This window comes from Engystomops pustulosus, chromosome 6 (assembly GCF_040894005.1).
Source record: "Engystomops pustulosus chromosome 6, aEngPut4.maternal, whole genome shotgun sequence".
Lineage (NCBI taxonomy): Eukaryota > Metazoa > Chordata > Amphibia > Anura > Leptodactylidae > Engystomops > Engystomops pustulosus.
The window spans coordinates 78415273-78431994 of record NC_092416.1 but is presented as its reverse complement, the minus strand read 5'-3'; the positions used below and the strand labels follow the sequence as shown (position 1 = coordinate 78431994).

Genomic DNA, 16722 nt, shown 5'->3' with positions numbered 1-16722 from the left:
ACTTCACATGTCCACATTTGTCTGACAAAAGACATCTTTGGCGCATTTACATGATCCCATAGGTAGCACCCATATCTATTATATATAAAGAAGTCCTGGATGGTAAAACCCTTTCAAAGGGAGTCGACTAGTTACAAAATCGCTCTGTAGGTAAAAACATACGTTGTTTATGGTACTTTACTGTATAAGTACGCCCCCTGCATGCATCTCCTGCTCAGCTGCAGCACAGAAAGGGTTATGAATTATAGGTTTACAGAGGAGGAAGGGGGTGCTGAAGCTTAACTCACGAGAGCTAAGGAAAACCCAACTGACTCAATTCACAGGATTACAATCACAGGATTACAATGCGGAGTGGGGGGGGGGGGTCATTTTATAACTCACAGGAACCAGGGACTCATTTCAATATTATGCCCAGCAACCGAGTACAGGAATCCTCTTCCACTTCTCCATGAGAAGATCAGGGAGCTGCATGATCCTGCACTCCTCCATCTTCTGTTGAGGATGCCCCATAGGTGCTCAATAGGTTGTAGGTCTAGTGAAGGGTTGAGCTGACCTGAACCGCAATGAGTTAAGTTTCAGCATGGGTTTATGAGGGATTGGCCCTGTCGAACGGATCTGATCAGCTTCTATGAGGAGGTAAGTTCTAGACTGGACCTGGTAGAGGTGGTGGATGTTGTGTATCTCGACTTTTGTGGAAACTGGAGGCCTGGGCTGACGGATGGCAGATGAGGTTTAATGTAGATAAATGTAAGGTTAAGCACTTGGATTGAGGAAATGACAATTATAATTATGTGTTAAATCATACATTTCTGATGGTCTGCTGCTAACGCATATAAAATTATGGGATGCATCAAGAGAGAGGGATGCATCATAGATTCCCTTTATAAGGACATAGGTTTGCCCTTATACAACTCACTGGTTAGACCGTACATGGAATATTGTGTACAGTTTTGGGCATCAGTGTTTAAAATGGACATAGTAGAACTGGAAAAGGTGCAGAGGAGAGCAACCAAGATTATTAGGGGAATGGGGACTAGAATACAATGACAGATTACTAAACTTGGGGTTATTCACCTTAGAAAAAAAAAAGCACCCAAGGTGAGACCTCAGAATGTACAAATATCCTAATAGTCAATACCGAGATCTTCCCAAAGATCTTTTTATACCTAGGCATGTGGCAAAGACAAGAGGCGGTTCTACTGTGCTAGAGAATTCTTTACTCTGTGAGCAGTGAGACTATGGAACTCTCTGACACAGGATGTTGTAATGGCTGATAATTTGAGCATGTTCAAGAGAGGCCTGAATGCCTTTCAGGAGAGCAATAATATTACATTGTATGGAAATAAAAATTTTGTAAGTATTTTCTTTTGATCCAGGGAGTTATTCAAAATGCGATTTTTCCTGACTTTCAGCAAATTGCCATCAGTCTTGCAGGGTTTGTGCCTTCTTCTGGATCAACACGTTAGAATTTAAAAGTTGGACTTGATGGACTGATGTCTTTTCCCCATGATAAAGGGGAGAGAAATTCTGTTGCTAATCGGTTTTCCCATTAATGGCTGTGTGTTTATCTATTGAGGACACACCAAGTTAATACAATGTTATACAAGCCGTACATTGACTCGCTTTTGTGAGATAGTTAACACTGTAGTTGTGCAGTGCTGGGGTTCTCTGTTTAAATTTGACAAAGTTAAACATCAGGAAAGACTGTTGGTCCCTCACATACTGGTATGGGGAAAGTAAGTGTCGACTGTGTCCACTGGCAATATAAAAGAGAAATGCATATACAAGCGGTACTCGACCTAAGGACACCCTGGATGGTGTCTGACAAGAGAAAAAATATGCATCTAAAGGGGCATGTTACTGCTTAGTCGGCATTTGTGCCCAATTCTGCAGAATGAACAAAATGCACCAAAAAATATCTATGCAGAAAGTAATCCAAGCACTCCAGCATGCTGAAAAGGGTTTGATTTTATTAGGCCAAAAAAATTTTTCGGGAATGTTTTCAGCTGATGCAACAGCCTTTATCAAACACGTAGGCCAGTGAGATAGCGGGAGACAAAGCAACTGAGTGGCGCTTGGGAATAGTATTGCTGCACCAAATAAATAAATAAAAAATGGTGGACACCTCCAGAGTAGTGCATGGTGCACATGTACTGGAGTTTAAGCCTAGTTTTTCAGCACAAAAAAAAAATGTGCTGAGAACCCAAACTCGGCTTATACTCGAGTAAAAAAAAATAGGTTTTACCAGGATTTTGTGGTAAAATTAGGGGCCTCGACTAATACTTGGGTCGGCTTATACTCGATTATAAACGGCAATTCTGCAGACTGCAGTTTGCACTTATTTTGATAAAACATGGCCCATAGTATGTAAAATGCATGGTTAACAGATAATAGCTTTTAGCAACACATTTCTGTTCATCATAAATACTTGTAAGATTAGTTAATTAGAATAAGCTTCATTATATTATGGGCAACGGCTAAGAGTCAGCACGTGTCTGTCATTAAAAATGGTGTGTGCAGGAGAAGCAAAAATCTAATATATTGCTCACACACTGGAGCATCCAATGATGGGCCTCTAGGCTAGCAATGGTCAAGGTGTAGATACATTTCAGCATACCACATGAAATTCGACAGGTACCACCTACTGACATGTCTAGCGGACCTTCAGTGATTAAAATAAAGAGAGAGATTCTAGAGTAACTTCTTACCATGTAGAGTCACTATTTAACCCCTTAACGCTCTGCGCCGTAGCTCTACGGCGCAGAGGTATAGGGAGTGTATGAAGAAGGCTCACGGGCTGAGTCCTCTTCATACAGAGGTGGGGGTTGTTGCATATTGCAGCAAACCCCCACCGCTAATAACCACAGTCTGTGCTTGCGCCGATCGTGGCTATTAACCCTTTCGTTGCCGGCCGCAATTAATAAAGACGGCGGCTATCCGATCGCCGCGCCCCCGAACGTCATTGGGGGCGGCTATCGGTTGCCATGGTAGCCTCGGGTCTTCGTTTGACCCGAGGCCATCTGGCATCTGCAGATTCGTTACAATGAGCCAGTGGCAAATATGCCACATATTGCAATACAGAATTATTGCAGTATACGGTAGGAGCGATCTGACCATCTAGGGTTAATGTACCCTAGATGGTCTAAGAAATAGTGGAAAAAAAAAATTAATAAAATATTAAAACTTCAAATCACCCCCCTTTCCCTAGAACTGATATAAAACATAATAAACAGTAAAAATCACAGACACATTAGGTATCGCCGCATCCCAAAATGCCCGATCTATCAATATAAAAACGGTTACGGCCGGCGGTAACCCCCGAGACGGGGAAATGGCGCCCAAATGTCCGAAATGCGACTTTTACATCACATAAAAAAATGGAATAAAAAATGATCAAAATGTTGCACAGACCTAAGAATGGTAGCAATGTAAAGGTCGGATCATTTCGCAAAAAAATGACACCTCACACAGCTCCGTGCGCCAAAGTATGAAAAAGTTATTAGCTTCAGAAGATGGCAATTTTTTTTTTCCTTTTTTGTACACATTCGTTTAATATTTGAAAATGTATTAAAACACAATAAAACCTATATAAATTTGGTTTCACCGCGATCGCACCGAGCCAAAGAATAAAGCTGAGGTGTTATTTTGAGTGCACAGTCAAAGTCGTAAAAACTGAGTCCACAAGAATTTTCCACATTTGGCATTTTTTTTCAGCTTCGCAGTACATGGTCTGTACACGTAAAAATGAAAAAGTTATAGAATTTTGAAGGTGGAGAGCGAGAAATGAGCGAAAAAACCCTGCGTCCTTAAGGGGTTAAAGTATAAATATCTGTAGATATTTTCAAGTACTGCATTGGCATCAGAGGATACATAATAAATGGTTCAAAAATGTATAAAACTACAATATGAAAAAAACCACGTACAGCTTTAATTTTATAAGTGCTGCCTTGTGTCAGTAAACTTAGTCCGCTACTCAGTGGATTGGATGTAGCAGCAGTCTCATACAGCCTTGCATCATGACTGTTGTGTTTTAATATACGTGATTTTATGCAAGATGACGCCACTAGGAATGTCCAGCACGCTCAGCATGGCCACCAATAAAAAGGGCTTTCTGTATAGAGATCGTCTACAGCACATAAGACACCTTTCCGGATTCCAATGTTATTAGACAGCAGGACAATTAAGAACTCAACATCATTAACTGACACTGCATGAAAGTAAAACAAGACACAACTGGATCCTACCAGAATATATAGTCCACTCTGTACACAGTAATTACATTTATGAGATGGGAAGTTACCTTTTTATGACTTACAGATAAAGAGCAATGAGCAAACAGCACGGCAGATTCTGACAAAATAATGATATCATCATAGAATATAATTCCTTTTATTTATATAGTGCACACTGCACAGCGCTTGCCAAATCAGTTCATCTTCAAAAACATACTGGTAGGTAGATTAGATTGTGAAGTGTGGGAGGAAACCCACGCAAATACAGAGAGAACATACAAACTCTTTGCATATGTTGACCTGGATGGGACTGATCAATTGGTTAAAATGATAACATTGTGGAGAACAAAAAAAAATATACTGAATAGCAATATTGTGTTAAAAGGTGTCCTGGTGGTTTAGGCAGCCACTGCAACCTTTATATTACCAGCCACACTGCTGTCCATTCTGTTATACCTACTATGCCCAATTCACTTAAATGTGAAAGTATTGATTCCTTCTAACATCTAATGTAGAGAGTTGATGAGAGTCAACTTCCACTCTGATACAGGGTTCCTTAAAAAATACAAAAGAAATAGCTCCATAGAAGAGTAAATTTAATGGGAAAAAAACTCACCTAATAAAATGTCCATTAGGTCCAGGAATTTTAAGATTTACATGTGACTCATCATAAACCTGTAGCATATCAAATTATTACAACCTTTGTAATGTAAAGGATTTAACCTGTGGCAAGAGGGGAGGAATGTGCAACATCCCCCACCGGGGCCTAGCCTTTTCTTGGGGCCTAGAGACAGCCAGGGCCCAGAATACCGGAGTGGCTGGATGTTGCGTCCTAGGCACGCTAGTGTCACGGTGCTTGGTATGGGGACCGGAGGGCTGTCTTACAGCCTGGCAGGTCTCCGGCAGGTGGAGTTGGCAAGAAATGATATAGAGGGAGAAGCTGATGGGACTATTTTTGCTTTATTGGTGTCCTCAGGGTGCTGGTATCAATGAAAACTAACAGAGAAGGGAGTATAAATCACAAATTAAATTTCTGTCTTGGCACTTTGCGATAAATAAGCGGGTCTTTGTTGTAGTTTGGGCACTGTAGTTTTGGGCAATAAAAGGTTTGCCATCACTGCCTTAGAGTCTGTAGTATGTATCCCTGGTAGATGGATGGGGCCAGACGGAGGCGATGTTGTGCATAAAAGTAACTTAAAGTTCTTTATTCAAACCAACGGTAACAACATGGCAAACGATTCTGTACAAGTGCAGTACTGGAGTGATCTTGTATAGGAACCTCAGGAGTTGTCTCACCAGCCTGGATGCAGGGGCAGGGTGAGATGTAGCTGTGTCCAATGCTGGAAGCTGCAGCTTTGTCCTGTTTGTCTTGTGTCACTCTGTGTGTAGTTGCTGAGGCCGAAATGCTACTTTTACACCTTTCTACATCACATAAAAAATGGAATAAAAAAACGATCAAAATGTTGCACAGACCTGAGAATGGTAGCAATGTAAAGGTCGGATCATTTCGCAAAAAAATGACACCTCACACATTTCCGTGCACCAAAGTATGAAAAAGTTATTAGCTTCAGAAGATGGCAAAAAATTTTTTTTCTTTTTTGTACACATTCGTTTAATATTTGAAAATGTATTAAAACACAATAAGAACCTATATAAATTTGGTATCACCGCGATCGCACCGAGCCAAAGAATAAAGCTGAGGTGTTATTTTGAGTGCACAGTCACAGAAGGCCTGTAATCAGAGCTTGTACTCTGAGAGGAAGTCTCTGGTAGGAGAGCTGGATTCCAAGAGATCTAACTCCTCCCCTGACTAAGGGTTTAGCTAATCCCTCCTCAGGCGATCTCCTCCACCAATCACACTCCAGTTACAATAGTGGAACATCATTGGATGATAACATTAACATTCCTTTAACCCTTGCCTATCCAGGCAGAATCTACCGCTGCTCAATTACCTCTATATGTATTGGGTAGTAAAAGGGCTTATTCGCAACTACTCCTCTGCCATGCGCATTGGCAGGGACATTGCAAATGCTACAAGCTAGCTCTGTGTGTCCTTAGCCTTAGGCAGTACATCTGTCATTTTGTTATATTCAGTAATGAAACAAATCTATCCAATTCCTTTTCGATGCTTGAGTTTCTGTATTTTACATAATTTTAAGGCCATTTTTTAATTTTTAGACTCAAACTACTTACCAAAGGGTATGGATATTTGTCTTTTGGGTGAAAGCTTTGAAAATCATAGAGAGTTAACTCATGAAAGCAAAGGCATTTAAAGAGAATCTACAACAGGATCAAGGATTGTAAAGCATGCATACTTACATAGTGGTGTGCGAACCATCAGGCAGGATCAACTCTTATCTATCCATCTGCTTTTGTCGCTCCGTTCTATGCAGCGACAAAGGCGGCATCACTGAGCGGAGCCGCGGCTCACAGAAGTATTGTGAGAAGACCAGAGCTGCGCGCCGTCGAAGCACCCTGCCTCTAGGAGAGTACACGTTTTAGTATTTTGAATGTACAATTATTTATTAAATTTGGCTAATAAGGGGTAAATACTGATATAACGGGGTAGGGGGTTTCTGTATATATTTATTTGCGATTCGTTTTATACTGGGGAGGGGGGGCTGTATATATTATATGGGTCCGGAATCATTTTAAACGGGGGGGGGGGGGGGGGCTGTATAAATAATATGGGTCCAGAATCATTTTAAACTGGGGGGGGGGGGCTGTACATATTATATGGGGCCAGGATCATTTTATAGTGGGGGGGGGGGCTGTATATATTATATGGGGCCAGATTTCAGCTGGGAGGTCTGTATATGGGATACAGTATATTACTAAGCTGGGGGGCTGTATATGGGATACAGTATATTACTAAGCTGGGAGGGCTGAATATGTCGGGCCAGATTTTATTTAAGCTGGAGGGGATCTGTATATGGGAGCTTTGTATAATTTAATTGGCGCTTGAATAATGAGGCCTCTAAATATATGAGAGCAGGGCTTTTAAAAATAATAATATATATACACATACACACACAGTATATATTCATTAGGGGGTGCTATATATTAAACTGGTCAGGGGAGCACTGTATATAAAATCATATGCAACATATCGTTAGTTACACAATACAATAGATTACTTTGCATCATGTAAACCAAATGTTGTGGGGTCTGTATTAATAAACTGCGGGTGTTGTATATTGATTGGTGTGCTGTGCATGCTATTATTCCAGTAGAATACATATATTTAATAAAGGGATATTTTATAGGTGTAGAGAGTGTGGTCAGTTGTGTTGTGAGGGGTATATATTATTTAGGAGCACAGTGTTGTTATCCAGATGATTTTATACTGTAAGCGACTGTGGTATTTTTAGGGACGCCGGGTGGAGATGTGCTGCATGGAGCTGAAGACATCTGGCCGTGAAGTCAGCAGTGATAAATCATGGATTGAAGAACCTGGAATAAAGTCCTCCTGATGGAAGAGATTGTCATCTATAAAAAGGTACTAGATACCACCAATGACTCTCATAACCTGTAGTCACTCACACAGTGTCAGTGAGCTGCCTGTGGGGATGTTAATTGTTAGTAAAGTTTTCAGCATTTACTGAACAGGGTGTGGGCTATGGAACGAGATTGGAGGGGTGGGCAGCAATTTAATATTCGCCTTAGGCAGCAATTATGCTAGAATTGGGCCTACTCTGAGGCATATCATCCCACTCTTCTTGAAAGGTGGCACTGAGGCCAGTAAAGCATACAGAGTTACGAGCCACCATACAGCTGACCCTATAGGTTTTCAATGGAATTCAGGTGCGTAGAAAGGGCAAGCCAATTTATTTGTGATACCTCAATCTCCAGCAGCCATTGACATGATCTCGAGCATGTATAAGGTCATCCATGAAGATGAATTTGGCCTTTGTTCTTTCAGAGGCACAATGAGTACAAGCAGGGCCGCACCTGCCATGAGGCGAGATGAAAATCTCGCCTCCGGCGGCAGATTTCCGGGCCCTGATGACAGCGGCATCTTGGGTGAATAAAATGAGGGTGATTCGGGCGGCAATGGGCCATCATTAAATTAATCGCGTCTGTTTCTTTAAGAACACAGACGCGATTAATAGACAGAGCCGCGCGGGCCTGTTTGGCTGCGCCACTCTGTTGTGATGTCACGCCGCCTGCGTCCCCGCACAGATCGTTCGGGGGAAGCAGAGAAAATGGCAGCGGCTGCGTGCAGTTTCGGGTCTCCACACTGCCCGGCAGCATCAGATAACGATCCCCTCCAGACTCACAGGGAGCACCGGAGGAGGCTCAGATCATGCACCGGGTAGCACAGCAGCTGCCCGGGGCTGTAGATGTTGATGGCGGTCTGTGTCAGCCCCGAACTCTCACAGCTGCAGCTCCTCCTGCTCAGGGTACCGGCACCATTGGATCCCCATGATGCTCACACAGAAGCAGCCCGCATCGGGTCCTCCGCACAATCTGGAACAGCAGCAGCCCGAGCCACACAGTTATCTAGGGGACATAAGAGGAGGAACTGATGTATGTATATAATGAGTCTATATATATGTGTGTGTGTTTATGTGTGTGTGTATGTGTATATGCTGTATGTGGGTGTATATGCTGTGCGAGTGTGTGTGTGTGTATGCTGTATATAAACTGTGTGTATATGATGCATGGTATGTATATACTGTATGTATGATGTCTATATACTGCGTGGGAACGTAAATGGAGGTTATTTCGGGGGGGGGGGGCAGCATTTTCAAGTTTCGCCTCAGGCAGCAAAGAGGCTAGAATCGGCCCTGAGTACAAGTATTATGGGATTGTCACTGTACTGTTCAAAAAGTGTAGGGCATTTCTGTATTGAACAGACACAATTGTCCACAATGTAACCACTTTAAGAGGCTCCCCTAGTGACAATATTGGCTGATGTATAGCCACTCCTTTCAAATTCATTGGCTGTCATCATTTCTGCACAGCACAAATTAACTTTCTTCAGCTAAAAGCACTAAGGCCCACTGATCCTTCATTCAGTGCAGATGCTCCCTGATCAACATTTTTATATTTCGGAAGATTTGGGTATACATTACATAAGATTGTATATATGCGTTCTAGTGAATGGTGGGCAATTAAAATTTTATTATATTTTTTAAGATTTTAAAATGTCTTCTTTACCATCTTTGTTTGGTCCCTTTTATGGCTAATGCAAATACAGTGGGCGTGGAAAGTATTCAAACCCATTAAAATTTTTCACTCTTTGTTCCATTGCAGCCAATTGGTAAGATAAAAAAAAAAAAAAAAAAAAAAAAAGGAAATCAAACTCTTTAAATGGAATCAACCACTGCTCACTTACATACTTCTGCATTGCTGCTGGTGAAGAATCTGTAAAGCTGAAGCCAGGAAAAGGAGTTTTAATATCCTCGTACATGGCAGTCCTGGCATGCCTGAGGGAAGCGGAGAACAGCTTGGGCACTCCCTAAATGCATAAGTATGCACGCCTTTTTGCAGCTGGAGCTGGCTCTTCTGGCTTTAGCTTTACAGATTCCTGACCGGCAGCACCACAGCAATATGTAAGTGATTGGTGCTCAGAACCACTGTATAGCAATGGTTGGTTTCCTTTAATGTACACTCTGCATCCCATCTTGACAAAAAACTGAAATGTAGATATTTTTGCTAATTTATTATACTGAAAAATCACAAGGATTTTCACACCTAGATTTGGGGATCCTCTGCCATTGTTCCTTGCAGATCCTCTCCATTTCCCTCAGGTTGTATGGTGAACGTTGGTAGACAGAAATTTTCAAGTCTCTCCAGAGATGCTCATTAGGGTTTAGGTCAGGGCTCTGGCTGAGTCAGTCAAGAATGGTCACAGAGTTCTTCTGATGCCACTGCTTTGTCATTGTAGCTGTGTGCTTAGTGTCGTTGTCTTGTTGGAAGGTGAACCTTCATCCAGGACACAAATATACTGCATGACCAACGCATAAACATGGTTTCTTAATTTCTTTGTAAGGATGACGAAATGTTGCCGTTACAAAGCATTTTTCCACTCAAATCCTTCAAATTCATATTAGAACATAACTATATTACTTTTCAAGACTACATGTACCTACAACAAAGGGGTACAGCAATGGGGAACATCATATCTACAAATAGGACCTATAAAAGAATTGTATCTTTTACAAATGATACACAGATGATATCTTCATTATCTGGGAAGGTACCAGAGAAGAGGCAAATAAATTTGTCACAGATCTGAATATTAATTCGTTGGGTTTAGATTTCACCAGTTGTGTCACGACTAACAATATGGAGTTTCCTTATGTGGAAGTCTTCCATACTAATGAAGACACTATCAAAACAAGAACATAATTTTTTTTAAAAAGTAGACAGTAAAAGCCACTTGGATTTCACAAACAGTCATTTCAAAAAGTGGCTCCTTTACATACCTTTTGGTCAATATAAGAGGGTCAGCGGGAATAGTACCTACATCTCTGAATACAACAAAGCAAGATTCTTACAAGTAGGTTTAAAGCCATAGGGTACCACAAGTTCCTGGTCACCAATGCCTTCATGAAAGCAGGAGAATTCGATCAGGCCACCTGCCTAAACCCCTCTATTAAACCGTCCTAAGACACATACAGAACCAAACAACCTCTATCAAATATGGAACACAGTCTCAATTTTATCTTGGCATTCACTAGTGATAGCGTGGCCATCAGAAAAATAAATGTGGACATAGCCTGCGCAAGTGCTGCAAGTCAGCCACAGAAGTACCTCCTTTTATTCCACCTTTGACATTAAAACCTTTATAAACTGCATCTCTAATTACATTGTATATGTGATTGAATGTACATGCAAGCTACAATATTTGGGCCGAACCAATTGTCCCCCTAAAGGCTTAAAGGGAACCTACCACCACGAATCTACCTATAAAGGTAGATCGGGTGGTAGGTGGATGTAAGGGACGTGAGGATAGCTCTTTTTAGAGCTAATCCTCACGTCCCTGCTAACTTTAGGTACACTTTATTCCCCTGATATGTAAATTTCGTTATGCGGCTACTGGGGCGTGGAGTAGCCGGCACGAGGCTACACAGCGCGGCTACTCCACGCCCCAGTAGCCACATTACTCCTCCTACCCGGTTGCGTGCGGCGCGCAGCTCCTCGTAGCTGCGCGCCCTCGTCCGTCATGATGGCGTTCTGCGCATGCGCAGAACGCCGGCCGACGGCTGAGCAGTCCCATCTCCGAGGCCGGAGCTACTGCGCATGCGCAGTAGCCGGCTTGTCGGACGAGGGCGCGCAGCTACGAGGAGCTGCGCGCCGCAAGCAACCGGGTAGGAGGAGTAATGTGGCTACTGGGGCGTGGAGTAGCCGCGCTGTGTAGCCTCGTGCCAGCTACTCCACGCCCCAGTAGCCGCATAACGAAATTTACATATTAGGGGAATAAAGTGTACCTAAAGTTAGCGGGGATGTGAGGATTAGCTCTAAAAAGAGCTATCCTCACGTCCCTTACATCCACATACCACCCGATCTACCTTTATAGGTAGATTCGTGGTGGTAGGTTCTCTTTAACAAACATAGAAATGCAACATCCTCCACTGGGACCTAGCTTTTTCTTTACTCTGGAGGCAGCCGGGGCCCAGAATACCGGAGTGGCTGGTGGTTGCGGCCTAGACACGCTGATGTCACGGTGCTTGGTATGTGGACCAGAGGGCTGTCCTACAAGCCTGGCAGGTCTCCAGCAGGTGGTGTGTGCAAGAAATATGGAGGGAGAGGCTGATGTACTGGATCTCCCTGGGGCAACACCTTAATGTCTGTGATATATATCCCTGGGTGATGGATGGGGAGCCCATGGGGGTACAGCCTTATCCAGGGAACAGACAGAGGCAATGCAGTGCAAAATAACTCACTGTTCTTTATTAGAACAACTGCAGGCAAATGGACAAAACAATCTTGGTACAGATTCCGGATTACTGGAGAGGTCATGGAGAGTGGTCCTCAGGAATTGGTTCACTTGCCTGGTAGTAGATGCAGGCTGGGATGGAGCCGGTCTGTGACAGAATGTGCTGTCTAGTGAGAGCTGGGGCATAAGAGGCCTAAGAGCTTGTGCAGGCTCCTGAGAAGGAGCAGGGGGTCCAAGAGGCCTGTGCTCTCACTGCACAGGGGATTTATCACTCCCCCTGGTCAGGTGGTAGCACCTCTCCAATCACACTCCAGGTTACAATACAGCCAAACTCATTGGTTAATAACTTACACATTGTTAACTGTTGCCTTTCCAGGCAGCATTTCCAGGCTGTAATGACTAAATCTCTCCTGTCAGAGCTTCTGACATGGAGAGGGACACTTTCGCAACACCTACTTAACCCTTTGCATTAACAGTGGTATTGCAGACGGAATATCGAAAAAGGCTTCTCTAGGCATGCCTAGTGTGTCTAGGCATGCGGCCATATGCCATGACTGCAATTATAGGCATTTTACCGTCACTCCTATTGAGTATATTAGTCATTCCAATCCACAACATTATAGGATCCCACAAAAAAGGGAAATGTTTTGATTTTCAAATTACAGACTGGTTCCATCCAGGCTTAATGAGAGCCGTAAAATTGTTTCAATACGTTGTTTATGCACATCATATACCATTTATGTTCATACCAGTAATTTAGGTGGTACTGAAGAGTTTTAAATCCTTTTAATCCATTTATGTTATTACTTCCCTTCTTCTCACCAGTTACTATTTATATTCATATATTCTACAATTATGTATTCATAATTCATATACTCTTCAATTATGTAAATATATATTTACTCCAATTGGTTTTTCCATGATATGTGTATCCAGAGTTTATACATAATTAATCCACAAGTATCCTAATCCGATACTCCCACCCAGTTCCATATCAGTTCCAAGAACGGATGCTTGTCCGCTGGTTTACTGGGTCGACCTTGGGCATGCGCTAGCTTCCTCCTGCACTTCCCTTAGTTTGAATAAATTTGGTGCACATACTCACGCGCCCAGCAGTCCATACCTTCACTCCTTCTCTGGAATTGAGGATTGAGAATAAAACCTCAGCTTTTTAGACCCATACTGCCCTAGCATACGAATTGTAACATACTTTATGTAATCAGCTGAACTATGTATTTATGAATTGTCTATATTAAGTTGTCCTATATACACTACCAGTTTATCCTATTAACTATATTTGTTTTTATGCTTATGCTTATATGATCTAGTATTTAATTATCTATTTATTATTCTGCCAATGTAGGCAGGGTGTTCCTAATGCTTATGAATGTGTATACAGGTCATTATTTTAGTTATTTACTATGGCTATTTTTCATTGTTGTACAGAGTTCTCCTTATTGTTTGTCCTATATTTGAGAATGGGTCCCAGAGATCCAAAACACATTATAAGGACTGTTAAATTTAATTTTACTTCTTCACCTAGTAAATATCAAATTTATTTTTTCTGAGTAGGAGTGGAGTGTCATTTCATTTGATGTTGATACCTACCAGTACTCATTGAGTATAGTGCCCCATATGCTTTTTTCCTCCACATCTCTCTGTACATTTCTCCACATTCATCTTTTCTTTAATTACAACCCGTTGTCCTATCCCTATAGCTGAAAAACAAAGCCATAGCATGATACTGCCAGCACCATGTGTCACTGTAGGGATTGTATTTGACAAGCGATGAGCAACGCCTGGTTTTCTCCACACATACCATTTACAAATAACACCGAAAAGTTCAATCTTCATCTCATCAGACCAGAGAATCTTATTTCTCATAGTCTGGGAGGCCTCCATATTGATTTTTGCAAAGTGTTTGCAGGCTTTTACGTGTTTTGCACTGAGATGCACAATCTGCCATAAAGCCCTGGCTGCATCACTGGAGCTCAGCTACAGTGATCTTGAGGGTTCTTCTATACCTCTCTCACCAGGGCTTTTCTCCCACGATTGCTTGGTATAGCTGGACAGCCAGGTCAAGGAAGAGTTGTGCACAATGAAACGAAGGTATTCCAGCACTCAGAATCTTCTTTAAAAAAATATTTAAATTTTTATTTTGTCAATATTAAAATTGCAAGGTCACATCCTGGCATATCATCCAAAAAAAAAGAGAAAAGATCTACGCGTTTCGGACTAGTGTGCTTGCGTCCTTATTCATGATCTAGAAGGAAGAGTTGTGGTTGTCCCAAACTTGAGAGTTTGAAACTTTAGAGGTTGGATTTTAGTCTGATAACCAGCTGAATGGCATTCCTGAGAATTGGGGCAGCTCGGGAGAAGTCCAGGACGAGACGTGCCTGAGAGGTTCCAATTAAGATAGAGGGCACGGTTTGGGTGATAGACTGAGATGAAAGAAGAGAAGTAGGCAGGTGCAGCATTATGCAGAGCATTGTTTATGAGGGTTTTTATTTTAAACTGGTTTGAATGGAGATGGAAAACCAGTGCAATGCCTGGCACACACTGGAGGCATCTGCAACATCCCCCACCGGGGCCTAGCCTTAAAGGGGAGGCCTGGAGACAGCCGGGGCCCGCGGTACCGGAGTGGCTGGCGGTTGCGGCCTAAGCACGCTATTGTCACGGTGCTTGGTACGGGGGAACCGGAGGGCTGTCCTACAGCCTGGCAGGTCTCCAGCAGGGTGGTGTTGGCAAGAAATGATGAGGGAGAGGCTGCTATAGCGGATCTCCCTGGGGCAACCCCTTAATGTCCCGAGTGTGGGTCTCTGGGTGATGGACAGGGTGCCGGTGATGAAGGCAGCCGTATTAGCAGGGACCAGACGGAGACAGAAGTTGAAGAAAACAACTTACAGTTCTTTATTTGAACCGCAGGAACCGCAGCAAACGTGCCTTTAACAGGTAGGTAGGGTGCCGAGATGTGAGTTGGAGGGAGCCTCAGGAGATAGTTCACCAGCCTGGATGTAGAGGGCAGGCTGGGAGGCAGCTGTGTCCTGGTAGGAAGCTTCAGCTTGTCCTGTAGGGCTTCAGGTATCACCTTCAAAGGTAAGATGATACCCCTTTTCCTCACTACACTAACTCTAGTCTAATGCTCCACTCTTCAGAGGCAGGGGCTAAGCTCTTCCTGCTCTGGTGTGGGCTAGACAGAGATTTCTCACTCACTCACTGATTCTCCTAGGATTCCACACTAGAATAATCATCTAAAGTTCTGATCTGAGCTGAGCTCAGACTAAACTGTTCTCCAGAACATTCCTGGCCAGAGGTTTAATTACCTCCCCTTGGTCAGGTGGTGGCTGCTCCTCCAATCACATCTCAGCTTACAGAGCACAGGATGTAACACATATCATTGGATGACAGCATCCTGCATTATACAAAATACTTAACCTCTGCCTTGCCAGGCAGGATTCACCACTGCAATATCCCTATGTCCTATCAGAACCATGTTGTGTAATGGGATTACATGCAGGTGGGACGTATTCGCAAACCCTACCTCGCCATTGCATCGGCGAGGGTGTTGCATACCCCGGGGCAATTGAAAGAGCCGCCCTCGGCTCGACTACAGATGGTTTGGGGCACAGAGGGGGCTAAGGGCACTTCTAGGAAGTGCAGGCTATGTGAGGTGTAGGGACAAACCGCCCATGGTCCTGGAGACAGGCACCTGGGTTGGTGTCGGACTAAGACAAACATGTAGCTGTATGACAGTTGGTCGCTGACGCCATTAGACCGAACTGTACAGTAGGAAAGGTGTGGTGTCATGTCCTGTAATCCACTCCTTGCACCAAGGCCTGTATATTTGTTTTATCAACACTTCTTCCCTGGCGGCAATTATATAGTGTATATATGCATACATTGGCATATGTGACACAATAAAACATTGTACTACATAGAGACGGTCCGACACAGCCACTCTACAACCTGAAAAGCCTATGAAAGGGTTAATGCAGACTACTGGCATATATGACAGTGTGCAACAGGTAAATTCACATTGGCTTAGGAGCCCAATGGGTACACATCTTGAACGTTACAAACGTTACAGAGGTGGATAGGCTACTCAGGGTAGCATGATAGTAAATGTCTCTTTCCTGCAAAGAAAAGGCATAAAAAGTGCAAACAGAATGTCCATACCTAAAAAGGAAGGCATTAAGTGCAAAATAATAGTCAATAGCAACTTTTCCCTGGAGTATCTGGCAAAAGTCTCTCAGAAGGTCTATTCTGACAAAGTCCATCTTCTGGGTACAGCCCTTGATGTGGGGGGAAAAGTGCAGTAGAAGCAAAGGGTCTCCTCTATGTGTAGAGGGACAGAGTCCTTTGAAGAAATCTCTGCTGTGGCAGAGGAAGGGTGCTATCATAGCACATGACAATAATCAGTTCAAGGTATGTCTCTTGACTGAGATAAATAGGGATAAGAGTCTCAGGAAAGTCTCTGGCTCTTTTGGGGTAAGGAGAGAAGGGAATATACAATATGTACACAGTACCTGAAGTGGGCTACAGCCCTTCAGGGGTTACTCTGCATCTTCTTCGGTGGTAAGTACTTCGGTGTCAGAAAAGCGT

At 43.1% G+C, this 16722-nt stretch overlaps 1 protein-coding gene across 7 annotated transcripts in view; it reads right to left on the bottom strand.

Annotated features, from left to right (window-relative positions):
* Nucleotides 1-16722, bottom strand: part of KCNJ5 (potassium inwardly rectifying channel subfamily J member 5) — a 105304-nt gene that overhangs the window by 44416 nt on the left and 44166 nt on the right. The gene's annotated exons all lie outside the window — the stretch shown is intronic.